The 22,327-nt window shown below is 43.2% G+C and overlaps 1 protein-coding gene across 2 annotated transcripts in view; it reads left to right on the top strand.

Annotated features, from left to right (window-relative positions):
• Nucleotides 1-12,248: 12,248 nt before the first annotated feature.
• Nucleotides 12,249-22,327, top strand: part of LOC115085254 (myosin regulatory light chain 2, smooth muscle minor isoform) — a 49,666-nt gene continuing 39,587 nt past the window's right edge. Inside the window, exon 1 of one of the 2 annotated variants that reach the window (XM_029591065.1) lies at nt 12,249-12,268. The gene's annotated coding sequence lies outside the window, so the exon portion shown is untranslated. Of the gene's footprint in view, nt 12,269-12,399; nt 12,551-22,327 lie in introns of those variants that run through there. The other variant, XM_029591063.1, reaches the window with a different exon arrangement.

The raw sequence follows: 22,327 nt of genomic DNA, 5'->3' as shown, positions 1-22,327 counted from the left end.
TCCCATTCACAACTCTATATCTGACGCCCTGGAGCACTGGGAAAAGTGCCTTGCAGCTATCAACGCACTCCTCACCAACCTTCAGCTTGCACTCAACACGAACAAAACGGAACTCCTCCACATCTCCTCGCATCCCCCCGACCTCCTGCCTAACGACCCTAAACTCAACCTCCTCACAGCCCAACCTTCTGTTAGGGACCTCGGAGTCCTTCTTGATCCCAATCTTAGTATGAAACCTCACATCAATTCCATCCTAAAAACTGGCTTCTTCAAACTCAAAGTACTAAAGAAACTCAGACCCCTGCTCTACACCCATGACCTCCGTACAGTGATTCAAGCCACTCTCCTTTTAGGGCTCCCACTGTCTTCGATAAAACCCCTTCAACTACTGCAAAATGCTACAGCAAGACTCATTACCAACGCACGCAAACACGACCATATTACCCCCATCCTCAAGGATTTACATTGGCTCCCCATCCTGTCCCGTATACATTACAAAACCTTGACCATAATACACAAGTCCATCCACTCCCACAATTCCAACTGGCTCGACCTCCCTTTCACTGCCCCCCAGTCCACCCGAGCCACCAGATCTACCAACAAAGGCACCCTACATGTCCAATCCCTGAAAATGGCTCATCTCTCCTCTACCCGCGACCGTGCTATCTCTATTGCCGGTCCGGCTCTATGGAACTCTCTACCTGACCACATGCGCATTGAACCGTGTGCAATTAAATTCAAAAAGAAACTAAAAACACTTCTGTTCAACCATGCTTACCCAGAATAACTCTTCCATCTCCCCTCGTAGTCCCCCCCCTCCAGGGGACTGCCCTCTCCTTATATTAAGGAGACTACCATTGTAAATTATAAATTGTATTCTCTGGTTATGACTTTCTTGTTTTATCTGTCCTTCCTACTGCCTATTTATTTTACCCCCCGCCCAGTTACATTCTCCTTGTTGAAATGTATTTTCCAAGCTTTAAGTTATTATGTGAACCGGTATGATGTACCCACTAATGCCGGTATATAAAAGTTTCTAAATAAAAATAAATAAAAAGATAAGGAGCATGGTTAAGACTAACAGAGTGAGTAACAGAACCAACGAAAGGGGAGATTAATATTATAAAGAAAGATATATTGTACAGATGTTAATGTAGTTAAGAAGGTTCATGTCATTTAACATTTTTAATACAAACTCAACTGTTTAATACCCACAATAGTACAGTATATTACAATTTCAGCTTTTAGTTCCATGAATAGCCCAGTGGGTCAGAGCAATTCCTTCACATGACTGGACAATGTCAAACTCTTTCTAGCCACTGCATGTGAAGGGATAACATGTACTGGATGACAAGCGGCACTGAATGGTCAGAATTTTATCCCAGGTCAGGATAAATGTCAACATTCGCCAGGCTGCTTACTCTAATTAACTAATTAATGTACAGGTCAGTCGCTTTTTATGTTGCACACCACCAGTGCACATAAGAGAAAATATGTTTAAATGCTGCAATTTCTAGGTTCACAGAGATGAGATACTGTAGAATCAGCCACAACAAAAATATTGAAACTCAGTGTGATTTACATTATAAAGAAGTTATTCTACCTAATTACATATTAGTGCAGTGGTGTACCAGACAGTAATGCAAAATATGCAATTTGATTAGGCAGGTGGATACAGAGCAAGCTGATGTCACTGTATTTATAGTCCTGCCGTGACATCAGACTGCCACAGACTAGCAAAAAACTTTATTAAAAACAGACAATCATTTCTGTACTCAAATAACAAGAAGCAGTGAACTCAGGCAAAAACGTATGCATACTAGGCTAGGGACTGGATGAACACTTACCAGTAATCCCCTGGAATATGTAGCCACACAGGAAGTCCATCACACAACAATTCAGCAGCCAAGGGCAGGAAGCTGAATCCATCTAATCACCTTAAGGAAAAGGAAATTATCACGTAAGTAGTAATTTCTCATTTCCTAGCATGTGGGTATATGGATTCAGCACCATTGGGATGTACCCAAGCTACTCCCAAATAGGGTAGGACAATGCCTGCAATCCAGTCAAAACCACACGTGCAAGGGCTGTGTCCTTCCAGGCTTGCACATCCTGATGATAATACCTGGAAAAGGTGTGTAAAGAGGACCACATCGCAGCTTGGCAAATGCTGACGGGAGACAATCTAACCTCCACCCATGACACTGCCTGAGCCCTAGTGGAATGAGCCCTAACCTGAGTAGGCAACGGCTTTCCAGCTGCCACATATGCAACTGTGACTATCTCCTTAATCCAGCAAGCTATGGTAGCCCACAAAGCTGGCTCGCCCTGTTTACCTCCAGCATGAAGGACAAACAGGTGATCTGTCTTTTGAAAATGTTTAGAAACCTCCAGATACTTCACAACACGTCTCTTGACATCCAAAGGACGCAACAGGCAATACTCCTCCTCATCTCTTTCCCTATCCAGGGACGGCAGAGAAATGGACAGATTCAAGTGAAAATCCGAGTACGCAGCTGTATTGCTCTTGGAGTCACCCAAAGGAATGGCTCCCAGCAAGACAAGGCCTGCAGTTCGGAAATTCGATGCACAGAACATATCGCCACCAGAAACACAGTTTTCAAGGTCAGTAATCGCAATGAAAGGCTACGCAACGGTCAGAATGTAGGGCACACCAAGAAATTACAATACTAGATTAAAACTCCACAAGTGTATCAGTAACCACAAGGGAGGATGAAGATGTTTCACTCCCCTCAAGAAATGGGCCACATCTGGATGAACTGATAAGGATTCACCATTCACCTGCCCCTGAAACAGGCAAGAGCTGCAACTTGCACCTTCAAGGAATTAAGGGCCAATCCTTTATTCAATCCATCCTGCAAAAAATAGCAAAATGAGCAGGAACTAAACTGAACGAGGAAGCACTCCTCAATCTTCACACCAAACCTCAAACACTCACCAAACCCACACATAGGCTAAGGAAGTGGAGAACGTTTGTGCTCATAACAAGGTGGCAATCACCGCAGTAGAATATCCACGCTTCAGCAAGCGAGCCCTCTCAAGGGCCATACTGTAAGACAAAACAGAGTCGGATCTTCATGAAGAACAGGTCCCTGTTGCAAAGGATTCCTGTGTGCTGGAAAGTGGAGGGGGGAATCTACCAGGAGCCTTCACAGATTTGCATACCATGGTCTCCTGGGCCAATCTGGTGCCACCAAAAGTGCCATCCCCCTGTGACCTTCGACCCTCCAAACAATTCTGCCCACCATGGGCCACAGGATAAAGCTTGTCCTCTGGCCAGACTTGCACAAGAGCATCAATACCAAATGACTTTGGATCTCTCCTGTGACTGAAGAATCAAGGAACCTTCGCATTGCAAGAAGTTACCAGCAAGTCTAGAAATGGAAGACCCCAGCGATCTACTATCAGCTGAAATGCCTCATTGACAATACCCATTCTCCTGGGTCCAGACTCTCCCTGCTGAGTATACATTTTAGAAAGTCTGCTCTTACATTGTCTTTTTCTTCAATGTGCGAGGCTGAGATCTCCTGAAGATCAACTTCCACCCATTCCATAAGTTGGTCTATCTCCTACGATACTTGCTGGCTCTTGGTTCCTCCCTGCCCATCGATGTAAGCCACTGTCATTGTGTTGTAAGACATTACTCGACTATTCGACCCTGCAACCTGCCGCTGAATTGCAAGCATGCCAACTGGACTGCCCATGCTTCCATTTGATTGATGTTCCAGAGAAACTCTTCTGTATCCCAGTGCCTTTGCACCTTTAGCTCCCAACAGTGAGGTCCCCAACCCTGGAGTTTCGCATCTGTCGTGAGTACCAACCAGTATGACGATGTCAGGAAGATTCCTTTTCTCAAATGATATGCTTGGAACCATCACTGGAGGTGAGAGCAGAATTCCATCAGCAGGTGGAGCCGAATCGAATAGTTCTGAGACTGCAGATTCCAGCGAGACAGCAGGGAGCAATGAAGAGGACGCATATGTACTTTCACCCATGGTACCACTTCCAGGGTTGCCGCCATCAAACCAAGTACTTGCAGATAGGACCACACTGTCGGACGTATAATGTCGGACATATAATGTTCATCAAGAGTTGCATCTATGTCACCAACTTCTGAATAGGAGCTTCTGGCAGGAAAACTTTGCCCTGCTTTGTGTTGAACCAAACACCCAGATACTCCAACAACTGAGATGGCTGAAGACTGCTCTTGACTAGGTTCACCACCCAACCAAGCTCCTGCAACAGGGAGATCACCTTACGGGTCACCAGGCTGCTCTCTTCCAGAGACTTGGCCTGAATCAGCTAGTCATCCAAATACAGGTGTACTAGGATCCCATCCTCTCTCAACTCTGCCACCACCACCACCATAACCTTGGAAAAAGTTATAGGAGCGGTGGCCAGACCAAAAGGCAGTGCCCAAAACTGATAATGGCACCCCAACACTACAAAATACAGAAGACATTTGGGCTCATATTCAGATGGGAATGTGAAGTTATACCTTGGAAAGATCCAAGGAGGTCAGAAATTCCCCCGACTACATGGTCATTATCACTGAACATAAAGTTTCCATGCAAAGATGAGTCATCTGCAATTGATGGTTGACCCCTCTGAGATCCTGGATGGGATGAAAGGAGCTCTCCTTCTTGGGCACAATGAAATAGATGGAATATTGACCTGTATTTTCTTGAGATGTGCATACTGGAATCACAGTCCTCAGACTAATGAGCCTTGAAAGTATACAACCTACTGCCTGCTTCTTCTGCGGGGAGTGACAGGAAGATACCACGAACATGTCCCAAGGAACACTGCAAAACTCCAGTGCATATTCTTCTCATATCACCTCCAGGGTCAACTGATCCGATGTGATTTTGACCCACCTCTGATGAGAGAGCAAGAGAGCGCGAGATGTCCCCCTATCTCTTGTTCCCAGGGGTGGGGCACCAAACTTTCATTGGAAGCCCGCACACCGCCTGGGCTGTCTGGGACAAAAGAACTGAGATATACCAAAAGGCTAAGTCTTCTGAAATGTCGCCCCTCTGTAGGGATGAAGCAGCTTGGAACCCCTAATATGACCCTTCATACCAAAGAGGCATGGCGACTGCTTCTTATCCTCAGGCAACCGAGGAACCAATAATTCGTCCCACTTACTGGCCAGTTTCTCTAAGTCGCTCCCAAACAAGAGCGAGCCTTTAAAGGGCAATTTCATAAGATTACCTTTGGAAGTCGCATCGGCTGACCAATTTCCAAGCCAAAACTGACACCTGGTTGCTATTACTTAAGTCACTCCTCTGGCCGAGGACAAAATCGCAGCCCGCATCTGCTAAAAAGGCAGTGGCGGGTTCAATAAATGCCCTGGAATTTACCTGAGAGAGAAGCAAACAAGAGCGAGCTGCCAGGGAACAACAAAAAGCTATCTGTAAGGTCATTGCCACTGCTTCAAATGCTTGCTTAAGGATGGCCTCAATCCTCCTATCATGCACATCTTTCAAGGCCGCTCCTCCCTCCATAAGGATAATCGTCAATTTAGATACAGCAGAGACAAGCGCATCCACTTTCGAAAAATGCAGACGCTCTCTCGCCATTGGATCCAGAGGGTACAGTCCTTCCAAGGTCAGACCCCCCTTTGAAATTTGCCTCCAGGGCTAGCCACTGAAGATCAATAAATTCTTGAATGTCCACCATAACAGAAAAAACAAGGGCTTTATGCAAAGAAACCAAAATGGGATTTTTCTTTGGTTCAGACATGAAATCTGCCCCATGTACTCCTAGCATCTTCAACATCTGGGAAATCAGAGCCAGTAGTTCATCTCTATGAAAGAACTGCAACATAGTCCAATACGGTTCCAGTCCTAGAAAAATGTCCCCATCCTCCAAAGAGTCAGGATTTTCCTCATCATCAGTGCCATCTGGATTCCTATCTGGAGTACCTGCAATCAATCAAGGTGTACTCCGGCGCTTAACAGAAGTAGCGGAAGAGAGGCCACTGCCTGAGAATCTGACCAGACAGGATTAGACAGTGCTGAGGACTGCCCCTGAAGAAAGGATTGCAATCCTTGAAAAAAAATTCTACCCAAGAAAAGGTAGAAGAATCCATGCCAAAACCAGGAGACATGACCCAGTCTTAGTAAAATCAGAGGAAAATAATTCTCCCTGAGCCTCTAAATAGCGCTGGCACAAGTTAGAGGGCACTTCAGGCTGAGATGCCCGAATAAGACAGGCAACACAGAGGGAAAGGCGCTTAGGTTTCTTAGCTACAGGCACCATTAGTCCGTCAGTACGCTTAACAGGTGACTGAAGATGTGCATCCAGCCGAATTCTCGCTAAAAAATTTAGAAGCACAACATTTACACGTGCAAAATTTAGGAGTTCCAAGGCTATGCGCTGCAAAACCTAAGTGCACTGTCAATGCGCTAATCCTGGGCGTACAACCAGTATGTTCCAGAGTATGCAGACAGGCAGCTCACACATAAGAAAGTGAGCGCACAATTCAGACGCACAGCCAAATGTGTTTGCACACACCAACGGTCCTGCAGAGGGCAGCCAAATGCGCAGAAAAAACACCACTGCAGCCTACCACGCGGCGCACAGCAAGAAGCCTAACCGCGGGGCCTAGCCCATCTGGGCTGCTCAGCTCGCCAATCTGCCCAGGTCTCTTAACCCCCAAAGGAGCAGAAACGAACATCAGAATGGCGCGCCAAGCATGGAGACCCCTCCACTCTGTCTCTGACTTTGCTTTTTTTTTTTTTTTTAACTTAACTGAGCTCAGCCTTTCCTGGCTGAGTACAGAGACGATCTCCGGCTGCGGGGGGAGGGCATATACTGTCACTACCATGCTCAGCCTCCTGAACCCGCTGCCTTTCAGCTGATCAAATCAGCTAAGTTCCATGCCAGCTGAAGAACCGGCTACTGGACTAAGGCACTCATCTGAGGGACCATGGAAATCACCTCAGGAATTCTGAATTGGGGGAGGGACCATTAGATAACACCGCAGGAGAGTGGGGTAACTCAAAGCTCCTATTAATTCTCCTCTAAATTTCAAAGCAATCCCCAGTAGGGAAATGCACTTCCACCATCTGCTGGCAGGATGGAGAGTACTGGCAGGCTGATGTCACAGTATATATAGCCCTGCTGCGACATAAGAAAATTATTCCTTACCTGCTAATTTTCGTTCCTGTAATACCATGGATCATTCCAGACGGTGGGTTATGTTCCATGTTCAGCAGATGGAGTCAGAACACAAAATTTCCAGGGGAGGACCCATATAACCATGCCTCCCCTGTAACAGCTCTCAGTAACTAGACTAACAAAGCCCAAAAGAGAGAGACTAAAAACAGAGGGATCAAGTAATCAAAGAAGGAATTGAAATAACCACTGTCCAAATAAACAGCAACTAAATTCTGAACAGTGAACTTGCGAACAGCAGTGTGTGTACAAAAAAGACGCGCAGTATTCGAAATACAGAGTAAAAGATTGTTAAGACAGGTAGGCAGGGATGTCCCACAAGCAAACCCCCAAACCAAGGGAGGGTGTCTGGAATGATCCATGGTATTACAGGAACAAAAATTAGCAGGTAAGGAATAATTTTCTTTTCCCTGTACATACCAGGATCATTCCAGACGGTGGGATGTACCAAAGCTTTCCCATCACGGGTGGGCCGCAGACAGCCCTGCTCGTATTACCTTGTCTCCAAGCTGACCGCCCGACGGAGCACCGACGTCCAGGCGATAATGTCTCGCAAAAGTATGGATCGACTTCCAGGTGGCCGCCCTACAAATCTCCTGAGTGGAGACGGAGGAGCTCTCCGCCCAAGATGTCGCCTGGGCTCGAAGAGAATGAGCCTTGACAACCAGCGGAGGGGACTTACCTACGCCAAGGTACGCCGCTATGATCGCTCCCTTCAACCACCGCGCTATAGATTGTTTGGAGGCCATGCAACCCTTCCGGGGTCCGGACCATATCCTTCATCTTCCCTTTATTCCTTTAATTTTACTCCGTTTTGTCTCTCATATCTCTGCACCTCCTTATTTACCCCCCTTTTATACGAGTTATATACCCCTTTCCCCTGTCCTTAAAACCTACCTTCACAATAGCAACCCCTGCTAGACTATATATAGTTGCCTTTCTGAACATATAATTTGTAATGTCATATATAGTGTCTTCTGTATGTACTAGTTAAAGATAATGTATATTGTTGTATATAGTGCTTTTTGGAGTGTATAATTTATATATAGTGTATAAGGTTATCCACAATGTATAATAGAGATGTGAATCGGAACCGGAATCGGTTCGGTTCCGATTTAAATCGTGCATTTTTTTTCGTCCGGCCCGATCGTTTTTTGTTTTTTTTTAATCGGCTGCGCCCAATCCGATAAACAAAAAACCCACCCAGACCCTTTAAAACCGCTCCCTTAGCCTCCACCACCTTCCCGACCCCCCCAAAAACGTTTTAAAATTACCTGGTGGTCCAGTGGGCCCCGGGAGCAATCTCCCGCTCTCGGGCCGTCGGCTGCCACTAATAAAAATGGCGCCAATGGCCCTTTGCCCTTACCATGTGACAGGGTAACTGTGCCATTGGCCGGCCCCTGTCACATGGTAGGAGCACTGGCGGCCGGCGCCCGCTGGACCACCAGGTAATTTTAAAACGTTTTTTGGGGGGTGGGGGGGTCGGGAGGGTGGTGGAGGCTAAGGGAGCGGTTTTAAATGGTCGGGGTGGGTTTTTAAGTTGTGCACTAACCCAATTAACGATTTTTTCACGATAAATCGGTGGAATTTCTATTGTATCGCACTCTTTAACGATTAATGACAATTTAAAAAATATCGGACGATATTTTAAATCGTCAAAAAACGATTCACATCCCTAGTGTATAATGTTATACACAGTCCCTTCTTGAGTGTATAATTTGCAATGTTACATATTATGTTATTTGGTTGTTTTTCCATCAGGTACTGTTCCTATTCTCCTCTTCCTCTTTTTCCCTCTCTTCTCTCGCCCCTTCTCTCTTCCTAGCTGCACCCCTCCCCCACCCTCGTTTTTTGTATTTTCCTCCTTCAGTTATATTGTAAACCGGCATGATGTACCCATGAATGTCAGTATATAAAAGCTAATAAATAAATAAATACAATAAATTATGTGGCAGGCTATGCAAAGGGGGAGTCCCTTGGCCTTCCTGGGTTGGAAGGCCCAGTGCCATCGTTTGTGTGTGTGGTAGCACTTAAACGCGATTGCGTGCGCAGCAATGTGCATGGCCCCGCGCGTACCACAGATCGAGGAGAGAATATGGTGCCGACGACCCCGCTCGCAAGATGGCGCCCTCCGAGGGTCTCCATGTGTGTGGACCCTTGCACCGGATCGGGGTCTAGCCCAAGTCGGGCTGCTCAACCTGATCGGTATCCCTACCTCATCGGTAGAAAGGATCGGTATGGCTATTCGAGTTCTGGAGACAGGAGCTTTAAATTTAAAGATTTCTTCCTTATCTGGTCTCGGCGCTTACCGGTCGCATGCCGGGCGGTCTCCAGCTGTGGAGGGAGAGGGAAATACCTTCACCACCGTGCTCGATTCTGCACCCGCTGCCTTTCAGCCACACTGGGGGCTAAGTCCACACCGGGAACTGGCTACCGGACCGAGGCTTACCTCTGAGGGATCTCGGAAATCACCTCAGGAATTCTCGACTGGGGGAGGGACCCTTAGGTATCACCACAGGAGAGCGAGGCTCGTCTTCTTAAGGTAAATTTTCTTCTTTGTTGTAATTTCAAACACTATTCTAGAGTGTGGGATAGTGTCCGCTTCTGCTAAGGAGACGAAGAAATACTGAAGAGCTAAGCTACCTGCACGGGTATATGTAGAGTGACGTCAGCTTTGAAATCTGACTCCGTCTCCCATCTGCTATCAGGAGAGCCCAATACCCATTGGTCCTGAGTCCATCTGGCTACACGGTAGGAAAGGTAAATTATAATAGAACCTGCAGATACCAAGTAGAAAATGATCTGGATATACTGTAATATGTTGTAAAAGCTGTTCCATTATCTCCAAAGTTTACAAGCTCAGACTTTGGTTTGTGTGTTATGCTGCCACCTGGGGGTTGTACAGAAAAACTGTATTAGCATTGTCTGTGTTTGTCTTAGCACAGAAATTTGTAACCTTTGTTCTAATGGGATAAGAAGCAGTATACTCTGGGAGATTTGCTTCACTATGAGAGAACCCTCCAAATATCCAAATCCAGCTACACTAACTGCACTAACCACATCCTTATATGGTCAGTCATAAAAACATTAAGAACATGCCATACTAGGTCAGACCAAGGGTCCATCAAGTCCAGCATCCTGTTTCCAACAGTGGCCAATCCAGGCCATAAGAACCTGGCAAGTACCCAAAAACTAAGTCTATCTCATGCTACTGACGCTAATAATAAGCAGTGGCTATTTTCTAAGTCAATTAATAGCAGGTAATGGACTTCTCCTCTAAGAACTTATCCAATCCTTTTTTAAACCCAGCTAAACTGCACTACCCACATCCCATGGCAACAAATTCCAGAGTTTATTTGCGCGTTGCGTGAAAAAGAACTTTCGCCGATTAGTTTTAAAATGTGCCACATGCTAACTTCATGGAGTGCCCCCTAGTCCTTCTATTATCCGAAAAAGTAAATAATCGATTCACATTTACCCTTTCTAGACCTCTCATGATTTTAAACACCTCGATCATATCCCCCCTCAGTCGTCTCTTCTCCAAGCTGAACAATCCTAACCTCTTTAATCTTTCCTCATAGGGGAGCTGTTCTCCTAATCCTGAATCCTAGACGTTGGCAGTTGTTGATGTCCTTTTTCTCCTATTCTTCTGATTTTTTCTCCTATAGAAGTCATGATTTCGTCCATCACATTCACACCCTATATTATGCTTGCCTATATTCTAATTATTACTTCTATGCTTTCTATTTGTATATATACTACCTAAAACTTTCTGGTAGTTATATATCGTTAAATTTTTTTTCTCTAAACTAGGTGAAGGCTGAGTCATTTGATAAACAGATATTTTGGAACTGTTTATACTTGATATATGGGTCATTATTTCTGACCTAACTAACCTCTAAGAAAACATTATATATGGTACATACATGACTATTTATTGAATACATTTTAGTGTTGTAAATCATTGTGATATCTTTGTTGAAAAGCAGTATATCAAATAATAATAAAGATGTGTATGTGCCTTTTAGAGTTCATCTGCCACTAGTTTTCATACCTTCATATATTTACCTATTTGGGGGTCTGTTATAGGCCTTTCATCTGTTCCGGGGACTTCATATTTATTATAGCAATATAGAAACTCAGTTACACTTTGCAAAGGATATTATAGGACAGCGCTGGCCTACTTCAGGGTGTCTTTTCAATAATTTTATTAGGGACTTAAGGAGAAAAGAGTCTGTTTGCAGACGGCAAACATCTCTAATAGGATAGACATAATAGGATGGGGGAAAAAAAAGAAAGGGCGCCTGAAAAAAAAATAAACAGACCATTTGGACACCGTGCTCCAAAGCAAAAAAAAAAAAAAAGAAGCGCAAACATACATCTAAATTACAGAAATCTATTCATCACCTATTATAAGGCCAACACCTGGAAACTGGCAACAAGAAAAGGCCCCAAGAGTAATCATCTCAAATAATCGAAATAATAAAACAGGAAATAAAACTAATAATATGCTCGGTGTTGAAAGAAGAGCATCAGAAACACGAAATAAACTTAAAATATAACATATAATAATATAAGTATAATAATATGTCTCCATCGACCATGCTGACAGTTATAATTCCTGTTTATTATAGTTGCTGTTTTACGTTGTTTCCAATGTTCAATATGCCAGTTATAGTTTTATGTATTACGTTGTTATTACTTCTCCAAACTTCGGTCTATAAAAACCACACAAATATAAAGCCATGCTCCTTCTCCAGTAACAGGATCGTCAAAAGCACCTCCCCTGTTACTCACTAATTATAGATATGAAGGTACGAACGTTACGTTAAAAGCGCCGAAAAGCCGCGCCTGCGCGAGCCCGCGCGCCGCTCCGATGACGCGCAGGAAACCGCCTGCTCTGTTCCATACAAGGACTGCTCTTGAATCGGCCAATCACACATCGCTGCCGAGGAATGCACGGACTGGGCGGAACAACCCAGCTTCAAAGCGTGGCGGGGGTGGAGCGGGGGAAAGGATTTACATTTGTTTCAACATATCGGTCGACCCTTGGACGAATGCTTACGTGCGTTGTATATTCCTCCCTTGACTTTTATAGGTTGCGAATGGTTCTGCCCCCGTCTTATCAAACGCCTTTTCCAGACTTTATTAAATATAGACAGTGTGGCTTCTAGTTCAACCTGTGTGCTCCCCTCCCCTGCGCGTCAGTAGTTTCTCTCGAGGCGTGTGTTTCCGTCGCGAGGGTGGATCCGGAAGTCTGCGCGGTGCGCATTCCGTTCTCTTTGCCTGCTGGTGGTTCGGAGTGGTTAGAGGTTGCGGAGCTGAGCCGAGCGTGACGTTGCGGCGGGTGAGTGGGGGAAGGAGTATTTGGGGGGGGTCTTTTCCCTGCCGCGTGGACCTGGCTGCGCTCGGGGTTTCTGGAGGGGGTGTTTAGTCTTTTGTCGGCTGGTACGCGTCCCTGTAGACGGAGTCGTTTTCTGCCCTTCGTTCTCGGGCCTGTCTCTGGCTTGGGCGGTGGCCGTATTGATTGAGGGAGGCCCGGGTTGCGCAGCTCACGGTGACAGCGACAGGGTCAAAAAGGGCTTGGCAGGAAGTGGTTGCTCGAGCAGAGCCTTTGCTTGCCGAGGGGCAGCGGTGCTATCTAATAAGGCTTGCAGGCTGGCCAGTGGCAGAGAAGAAAAATTGTGGTTTCGAGCTGTGGTTCACAGCCTTGTGCTTGTGTTAACACCTTACTGGTCTGGTTAACTTCTTCTTCTACTACTAGCTCTTCTCTGACTCTATTTGACGTGTGCATTGTGAGACAGTCCCTGCTTTGTAGATCTTACAAGCTAATCAAGGCAAATATAGGGTAGAGGACTCTAATTCAAGTTAAGACTGGCTAAAATTTAATAAGATAAGTGGGACAAGCAAGGGTTAAGATTTAAGAGCAGTCTTAAAAGGTGGGTTTTTAGACGGGGTTTAAGGCGAAAGAGTGAGATTAACAGCTCAAAGTCAACTATAAGCGTATGCTGTAACTAGGTGGAAAATTACAGCATCGGAAATTGGCGATAGAGAAGGACTTAGTATAAGAGCGACTTCTGAATGCGCGGGGTACACTAGGAGGGTTCAGAGAGGCGTTGTAGAGTGAAGGCCCTTGTAGGGTGAGTAAGATGTGGAATGGATAGGGAGCTGGTATAGTGACTTGAAGGGTTATATTGGGTTTAAGAATAGCTGAATTTTGGATAGATGGAAGTGGAGAGAGGTAGCTTAGTGGAAGACCTGTGAAGAGCAGGTTGTAATAGTGTAAGCAGAGGTGATTGGATAAGAGAGTGTGATCATAAAAGAGGTAATATGTTTGGTGCAGTTTAGAGAAACTGTAAATTTTAGCAGTATTTAGGAGAGAGGAGTCAAAGATGTCTGAAGGATTATGGGCCAGGGGACTGAGAGGATATGGGTAATGAATGTGCAGGATTGGGTTTGTAAATATTATAGACTAGGTATATGTAAACATGATTTCTGTGTTATGAATATGCTGAGGTGTGCCTTCAAGACAAGGTTAAGGTCCACTGCCTTAAAAGTTTAGAAACTGGATTGAGGCATCTGAGGGTAATTGCAGGTTCAGCAACACAGAGCCTGATTCTTAATTTTTTTTTTTCTAATAAGTCTTATGACCAAATCTTGTCTCTCTGTGCCCTCCCAAATCATGTGAAAACTATTTGCAGCATTTGGATGAAACTTGGTGCATTGCCTGTGGGCAGTGATCTAACGCTTCCTTTCAAGCGTAGTGTGTGAGACGTATTGCTGTCACATAGGTGACCAGTGACAGGGAGAGATGAGATGTATGTGTCTTGACATGCAAGAGGACAGTGATAAGGGTGAAATATCAGGGGGAAGAAGTACAAGTGCCACTTAAGTACATTGGAACACAGTAACACATAACATATACTATGGACATACTAACCTGTGGCTCATAAAATGTCCCTATAAAAAAAAAATCTTTGTATCTTTAATTGTTCATGGTAGTAAACAAGGGAGTGGGATACCTGTGGAAACTTTATTCCCATGTATTTGGATGGGGACACTATCTAAAAATGTTGCTTGTACCCTTAAAGAGTAGAGTGCAGTGAACCCAGAAGGGTAAATCTTTCATTGAGTTCCTTTCTTGAAAACCTTTAGCACCTATGCTGAGTAACCTTGCTGCATGATTTTGCATTTTTGTGGTGGTATAAATAGCATTTATTATAAATTGCTGTTTTTTCATGGTAATTAGGGATATGCATGGGAAAAAATTAATTTTCATTTTGTTTTTGGGATGGTTTTTTCCCCACTAATTGTGATGCATGGCTTGCTTGACTTGTTTCATTTGTGTGGGGAAAAAAAAGAAAACCAAAAAGGCAAAACCCCCCCCCTAAAACAAGGCCACTGTCCCAGAAAAATGTTGGGACCAGGGAACCCCCCCCAGCCTCCATTTACCTGGTCCTGTGGGGATTTGATAGCTAGGACTAGGGTTGTACTTGCATAGGCTAAGGCCATGGTGGATTGCTGCAGCCTCTGCCTACTCAAGGCAGGAGCCCGGCCCAGAGGCTGGATCCCAACATTGGGGCCAGGCCCAGACCTGGGAGCTCCTCCTCTTCGGGTCTTTCATTGCTTGAAAGCCAAGTCACCATCCGCTGGCATTCACCCAAGCGGATGGTGGCATCTGGCTTTCAAGCAAAGAAAGAGGACCGAAGAAGAGGAGCTCCCAGGCCTGGGCCGAGGCCCTGGCATCGGGGTCAGCCTTGGTCAAATACTCGATGGATCAGGTGAGGGTTTGTGTGTTTTGTTTTTCCCATTTTTGGGGGACTTGGCTGAGGCCCCAGTGTCAAGCTCAGGCCTAGGCTGCAGCCCCTGCTTTGGGCCTCGGCCTATTCCCTAGGCGAGGCTCTTGCTTTGGGCCTAGATCTAGGTCTGATGCATTAATTTAAAATGAATGAATAAAGTTAGCTTTATTTGGAAGGCCCCTCATTTGGTTAGGAGCCCCCAAATGAAACAAATTAGCCTTATTAATTGCATTTTGCACCTTTTGTTTTAAACGAATATACATCCTTAATGGTAATGTGAGGATTCCCATGTTTATGGATTTACTATAATTCAGTAAAATATATAAAGAGATTACAGGCTGTCTCTACATCAGAAATGACAAGACATGGATTTGATAGCATTTTTTATAAAAGTATGTATTTACATAAAGTGTTTTCAAAAATGGAAATGGACTTTTAGGTCTTTATTCAAAGGATTATTGAAAAGGTAGCATTAATCCTCTCAGGAAAGGAGGAGCCCTAACAATAGTGATTCCTACAGATGGAGTTCAAATTGCTATGGCTTGTTCTGAGGACTGTTACTTCAGTGGCTGTGTTTATAGGAGTGAAGGCTGAAAATGAGGGGATAAACTTTTTATTAAATGCAACCCCTTTCCCAGAGTCTTCTGAGTGCCTTGTCTCTTTCCTCTAATCAAATTTAGTTTATTATGTTAAATTGTTACCGTACCACGATGGCACATGATTAATTTGTTAGATATACCACCCATTTTTTAATCATGCCCTTCTGTAAACCGTTGTGATGGTTATTTAACTTAAAGATCAGTATAGAAAAGTTTTATAAATAAATGAAAGCTTATGATATCCCAGTGCAGGGTAAGTGCCAATTGAGCTAGCAGCTGTAATGCTTAACTTTATTGCACTGGAGAATTAGCAAAAATAACTTTGAAGAAGGTTAAATATTCATATTGTCTATCTGGTACAGACATTGAGTTGTACAGAGAAGCATTTTGTGACTTGACACAGAGTATTAGAAGTAGATTGTAGTGCTTTATTTAGGGCCTCCCAAATTAAATGTTGTTTGATTTTGAATGGGTTCATAAATGGTAGAAATGAAAATGCCTTATACTTCTTGATTTTGTGGGTGTGGTTGCCCTGTTTAATCCACTTGAATATGAAGAAATAATGGTCAAATTATGGCTATACCTTTTCATTGGATTAATGCAATACATCTGTGATAACTCTGAAAAGCTAATGCTGAAATTGATCAGTGGAGCCTACCTTTCAATGGTAATATATCTGATTTAGCCTTAGTTGATTTTTATATTGGTAAGATGTTGGTAATTCTCAGTACTTCAAGTTTTAGTAGAATAGACACCTGCAGAGACACCAGATTTAAGAATATCCAAAAACAGTACCTTAGTCCTAAACTTTAGGGTTGTATGTAAAAAGAGCATGGTAAAACTGTATTGAAATTAGCATGCAATTTTTTTAACCAATGCAGTAACAAATTTAACTCTTAATTCTTGATACAGTAAGCAAATAGTATACCTGGAATCAGGTATAGAAAAATTTTAGGAGTCAGGAAAATGTTTTCATTTTGTTTTTTGAATATTTTGTGTTTTTTTTTGTTTTTTTTTTTTTTTTACTCATGTGCTGTCCAGATTTTTCTCCTGCAGTAGCTTTCCTGCCTCTGCCCTGCTAGCATTAGCTGCTGCAGATCTTTGTCTGGGCCCTGCCAATATTTCTTCTGTTTGGGTACATAGCCCTGAATTTTAGGTGCCAAGATAACCTTGTACCTGGAATTTTTCCAGCCCTTCCCAGCAGAGTCTGTCTGGAGCAAAAGTTGTGGAAGCCAGTACTGGAACAGAAAGCATGTTTGAGACAGTGTAGTGGTAAGAATGGCAAATAAACAGTGGCTGTCATTGCCTCTATATCTCTCCATGGTGAAACCACACCTTGAATATGGTGTGCAATTCTGGTTCCCACATCTCAAAGATTGTTGAACTGGAGAGATTGCAGAGAAGGGCATGGAACGGCTGCCCTATGAGGAAAGGCTAAAGTTAGGGCTGTTCAGTTTGTAGAAGATTCAGCTGAAGCTGGCGCAATTAGTTATCTAAGCTGTTGCATATGGCTGCCAGAGCTCCTCCATTGCTGCTGCTTCCAGCACTCTGAATAAGTTGCATCTAGTGCTCCATACTTGCTCTCCCTGGCCCGCTCAGCCTAGGGTTAAGACCGCAGGAATGCTTTGGATTGCCATAAAGTGGAATATAAATCAAATAAGGACTTGAGGATGCTCAGGAAGGGAAAGATGTGAGGTGGTGTGTGCACTGTTTGCTGAACAAAGCAGGGTATGGTTCTCTCCTGCATGCTGCCCCTTACTTATCATATTCCAGGATTCATGATGTAGCTAAGAACATGCATGATTACATTTTAAGAAAGGAGCTACTGTGTTTAAGGGCTACCATTGGTGACTCGAGGTGCTGGACAAAATTTGAACATCAGGCAGTAGTGACTCTTCCATGGTACACCTGATCAAGTCTTAAGGGCCCACAGGCTGGGGAACACTGATCTAACTAAAGAATTAGCTAGCCAGACTGAGTACCTCTACTGATTTTTCTTCTGAGCACACTGGCAAGAGCAAAAATTATGATTCCTGCTTCATATATTTTTCTGTCTGCTGGATACTTACTCCTCTCCACCCTGGGTCACAAGGCAGACTACTCAGATCCTCCCATCAATCATTCCTCCTCCTCAGGTCAGACAAGATAAGGGTGTTTGCCACAGTTTATCAACTAATCTTATCAAGGTTATCAAAGTATCTGGCTTTGCCTCATTGTCCAGCCTACATATTTATACAGCTATGGATTACCAGTTCTTGCATTGTTTTTGGGATGAGATAATATCTGCCTTTCATCATGGTATGCACAGGAGCTGTACAATGTCTGTCTTCAGGTCAAGGGGTAACCAGATTGCTACCAACTGACTGACTGCCAGTAGGTTAATAGTGGTCTGGTATGGTCTAGCAAGGTGCTAAGGTTGCTATCTCACCTTAGATCACTTAAACAGGCTGACCCAATCCTGGTTTAGTGGTATTAAATGCATGGGGTTGTAATTCTAATTTTACCATTGATTTCCTAAAGATCAGAACTACAACTCAATGAACGTCATGGGGCTAAACCAGGACTAGATTATCTTGTTTAGTTAACCTTTGGTTGATTTATCTATTTAAAAGGGGCGAGGTGGCAACTCTATATTGAGCAGAGAAAAGAAGTGCTACCTAGCAGAGGGCAGGCAATAAGCTAGTTAGATAAATAGGATACAGCTTTCCAGAACCCAAGCAGGTTGTTTGTGGCTGGGTACTAAGCCAGATCTGTCAACTGTGCAACTACCTTGACAAACACCATGTTGCTACTGTATGCAGTAATTGCCAGATTACTACAACTTCCTATTTAATAAGCCTCTCACAATACAGTATGGAATGTCTTCAGCTCTTTCAGAGTACTGCAGCAAAAATTCTGGTAGGAGCTAAAGCTACTGATAGCATAAAACCTATACTGTGACAACTGTATTGACTCCCTGTTGAAAGCAGGATCACATGCAAAACACTCAAGTTTGCCTAAAAATGCATGAATAAGCAAGTACTATGCCCAACTTCTCTTCTCCTACACACCTAAAGGAGATCTCCTGTCCTCCCAAATGGCTTTCTTCTTCAGCTTCTGTCAAATTGTCCTGCACTGGATTTCGTGCTTTCAACTGCTATGCACCAAAAATCTGCAGGGAAAAAAAAAGTACCATTAACCTAATGACTTGAGCTTTGCTAACTTATTTCAGCCAAAAAAAAAAAGCCAAGGCATGGCTCCTTAAGCCACTTCCCCCCACTGCTATATCTCCCTATACATTCAGATGAGGACCTGACGTGTTATAACCTGGATTCCCAATGCTATTCCACTGTAAATTTATACATCTCTAACTTCTCTCAATTGCTATTTATCTTTAAATTGTAATGTCTTGAGGCCATTTGTGATAAAAGGTGGCTTATCAAATGTCTGTCAAATACTGTGCACTAAGGTGGTGGAATTTGTGTGGCCAGATGTTCTGGCAACAGCTCCCCTAGTTTTTGTTGACTGTTTAATACAAAACTTGCTGTGTTAGATTTAATATGTGAGCTTGTGTTCTTATGTACCTAGGATAGTAAACCAAGGAGAGGAAACAATTGATTTGGATAAGGAATGACATCTTACAAGTGGTAGAGCTTCTATGACTGGCAGCTGGGATTTTCTCTTAGCAGCATAGACCAGAATAAGTCGGCAGATTGGATGGATCTGTTTCTGAAAACTACTGTGTATAGGAGACTAAAGGGAAGATATGGTGTATACTGGTTGAGGTCAAAAAATGAAGATTTAGAATTTTCTGGCTTTTGCTTGTTTATAGAATGCTAGGCAAGTCCATTTTGTCTTCCTGTACTTCAGTTTACCCTTACTATAATGAAGTTTGGCAATTTTCTTCTGAAACTGCCATGCCATAGCTTTTGTGCTGAAAAATCTATCCCAAAGTGTTTTTTTTTTTGTTTTTTTTGTTTTATGCTTTAAAATCATGTTGAATAGTTGTAATAAAACTATTCCAGTGAAGCAACACTAGCTAAAAATGTACCTTTTTATCTTGGACAGATGGACCAAAATAAGTGCAATTTTGTTTAGGTAAATCGCTTATCTATTGAATGCATGGAAATGTTTCACTTCTGTTAACAGAATGTGGACAAGTGAGTATTTTATTTTTTTTTGTAAATAAACCTGTCCAGGGCAAAGTGCTGGAAGATATTTTCCTTCATGCTTGAATCCTTCAGTATTCTGCTGCCTCTTACAAATCCCAAACTAAGCACTTCTGATCACTTGTCCCCTTACACAGTCTATCAGATCCCACCACCCTCCATTTCACAGAAGAGTTTGTGGATCCAAAATTTTATTTTGCCAAGTTTCTTCTGTGCAGTGCTTAATGTTTTTGCAACTGTTTACTTTAACATGACCTTAGAATTGGGCCTGCTTCTAGTATGGGTTTAGTTCCACATCCCACCAATTGGAATCTCTCTTCTCATTCCTTGTCCAGGGGCACTTTGGCAACAGTGCTCCCTGTAAATGTTTGCCAGAAATGCCTCTTAGCACAGGTCAGCGTTGGGGGAAACTGTTAAACCTTCCCACAGCCACAGGAATGGTTGCAGCTGCTTTGTGTGAGGGAGATGTAATATGAAGCTTTAACAACCAGGCCCGTCTCAGCATGTGCCACCTGGAGGTATGTTGCTATTTCTCACAACGTCTTCTCCTTCCTCCCAGAAGGTAAATCAATCTCTGGTAAGACTGCATCACAGGATGGTGAGTTGGAGAAACAGGTATTATTCAGCTGGTGTTTAAAACTGACCCCATTAAAATCTTTTTATACTGTAAATTTCAATGTTTTCTCAGGAATTAATTCAAAATCTAAGTATTGTGACAGCTGATCCCATTAATTCATCTTCAGGTTTTAATATAAATTCATAAGCGCAATGCTGAGTTGGACCAAAGGTTGAACCTAGCATCTTGTCCCTGACAGTGGTCAATCCTGATGTCTAGGTAGTACTAGATTGCCCACTCCAGGGAATAAACTGGCTTTCCTCAAGTCTGGCTATTTCATTTGTTCTTATATCCCATGAACTTTGATACAGTTCAACATAGCTAATACTTTAGCTATTTTTCTTCCAGGAACTTGTCTAAACTCTTTTTAAACTCTGCTTTGCTAGATACCTTGACAAGATCTTTTGGCAACAAATTACATAGAACTTATTTTACATAGCTTAATTGCATTTTGTGAAAAAATACTTTCTTCAGTTTTTTTCTAAATCTGTTGCCTATTAGTTTCATGGAGTCTGCCCTAGTCCTTGTAGTATATGAAGGAATAAACTTGGTGGAAGAATAAAGGTGGTGAATCCACTTGGCAGCCGAGGTCATAAGGTAATAAAATGATAATCACTGGAAGGTGAATTTTAAGAAAAACTACTGCAGTAGCATTTAACTATAAAAAAGGGAGACTATATGATAAAATGAGGAAACTGCTAGAAAAACTAAAACAAGCAATCCACAGGAGGCATAGATACATACTAAAATTACCTTCTTTGAGGCCCAGACAAAATGTATATTTAAAAAAAAGGTTGAAATAAAACCACATGATTGCTGGCGTAGTTTAATAGTAAGGCAATTAAAGCCAAAAGGGCATCATTCAAAAACTAGAAAGCAAACCAAATGAGGAAAATAGGGAACAGCATAAGCAATGATGAGCTAGATGTAACAAATTAATTAAGTAGGCTAAGAGAATTTGAAAAGATTGTTAGAGGTAAAAACAAATATTTTTCAAGTAAATTCAAAGCAAAAAGCCTGTGAGGCAGTCAGTTGGGCTGCTGGGTGACCAAGGACTACTCAGGAAGGCAAGGAAATAACATAAAAACTAAATGAGTGAATTCTGCACGTTTTATTGGTTAAAATAACACCATATACAATCAGTCTTTGAGTAATTTAAAATGTAATACTTGAGTAATAACTTTTCTTATGCAGTTTTTTAAATATTTTGAGCAGAATTCCCCTGCGTCTCTTCCACCTCTCCCCTGGCTAGACCTCGTTCACTGTGCCCTCTCAGGTCCCAACTCCTCCTCTGCTAGCCACTATCTCTCCTTTCCCCCCTCCAGGCTCAACCCCCTTCCACTCTCTCCAACCCCCAGCCCTCCACTTCCTGAGTTTGAACCTCTCTCTCATACAGCACCTTACACAGGCTTTCTTCCCACCCCCCCCCCCCCCCCCTTCTCTGGTACACCACCTCTCACTCCTACATGCACATACAAAACTACCCTCAGATGTATGACATAGTGGGTCCATCAAGCGCAGTATCCAGTTGCCAACAGTGGCAAGGCACAAGTACCTGGCAAGTACCCAAACATTAAATACATCCCAAGATACTAATACTGGTAACAAGCGGTGGCTATTCCTTATTGTTAGCAGTTTATGGACTTCGCCAAGAACTTTATCCAAACCTTTTTTAAACCCAGCTACCCAAACTTCCTTATTCACATCCTCTGGCAATGAATTCCAGAGCTTAATTGTGCGTTGCATGAACATTTTCTCCAATAGTGTGCTACCTGCTAACTTCATGGAGTGCCCCCTAGCCTTTCTATAATCTGAAAGAGTAAATAACCAATTCACATTTATCTCTCATGATTTTGTAGACCTCTATTATATCCCTCTCATCTGTCTCTTCTCCAAGCTGAACAGCCCTAACCCTTTTAGCTGTTCCATGCCCTTTATCATTTGTCTTACATAGTCTCAGCT

This window comes from Rhinatrema bivittatum, chromosome 2 (genome assembly GCF_901001135.1).
Source record: "Rhinatrema bivittatum chromosome 2, aRhiBiv1.1, whole genome shotgun sequence".
NCBI lineage: Eukaryota > Metazoa > Chordata > Amphibia > Gymnophiona > Rhinatrematidae > Rhinatrema > Rhinatrema bivittatum.
This window is presented reverse-complemented; position numbering and strand designations above follow the sequence as displayed.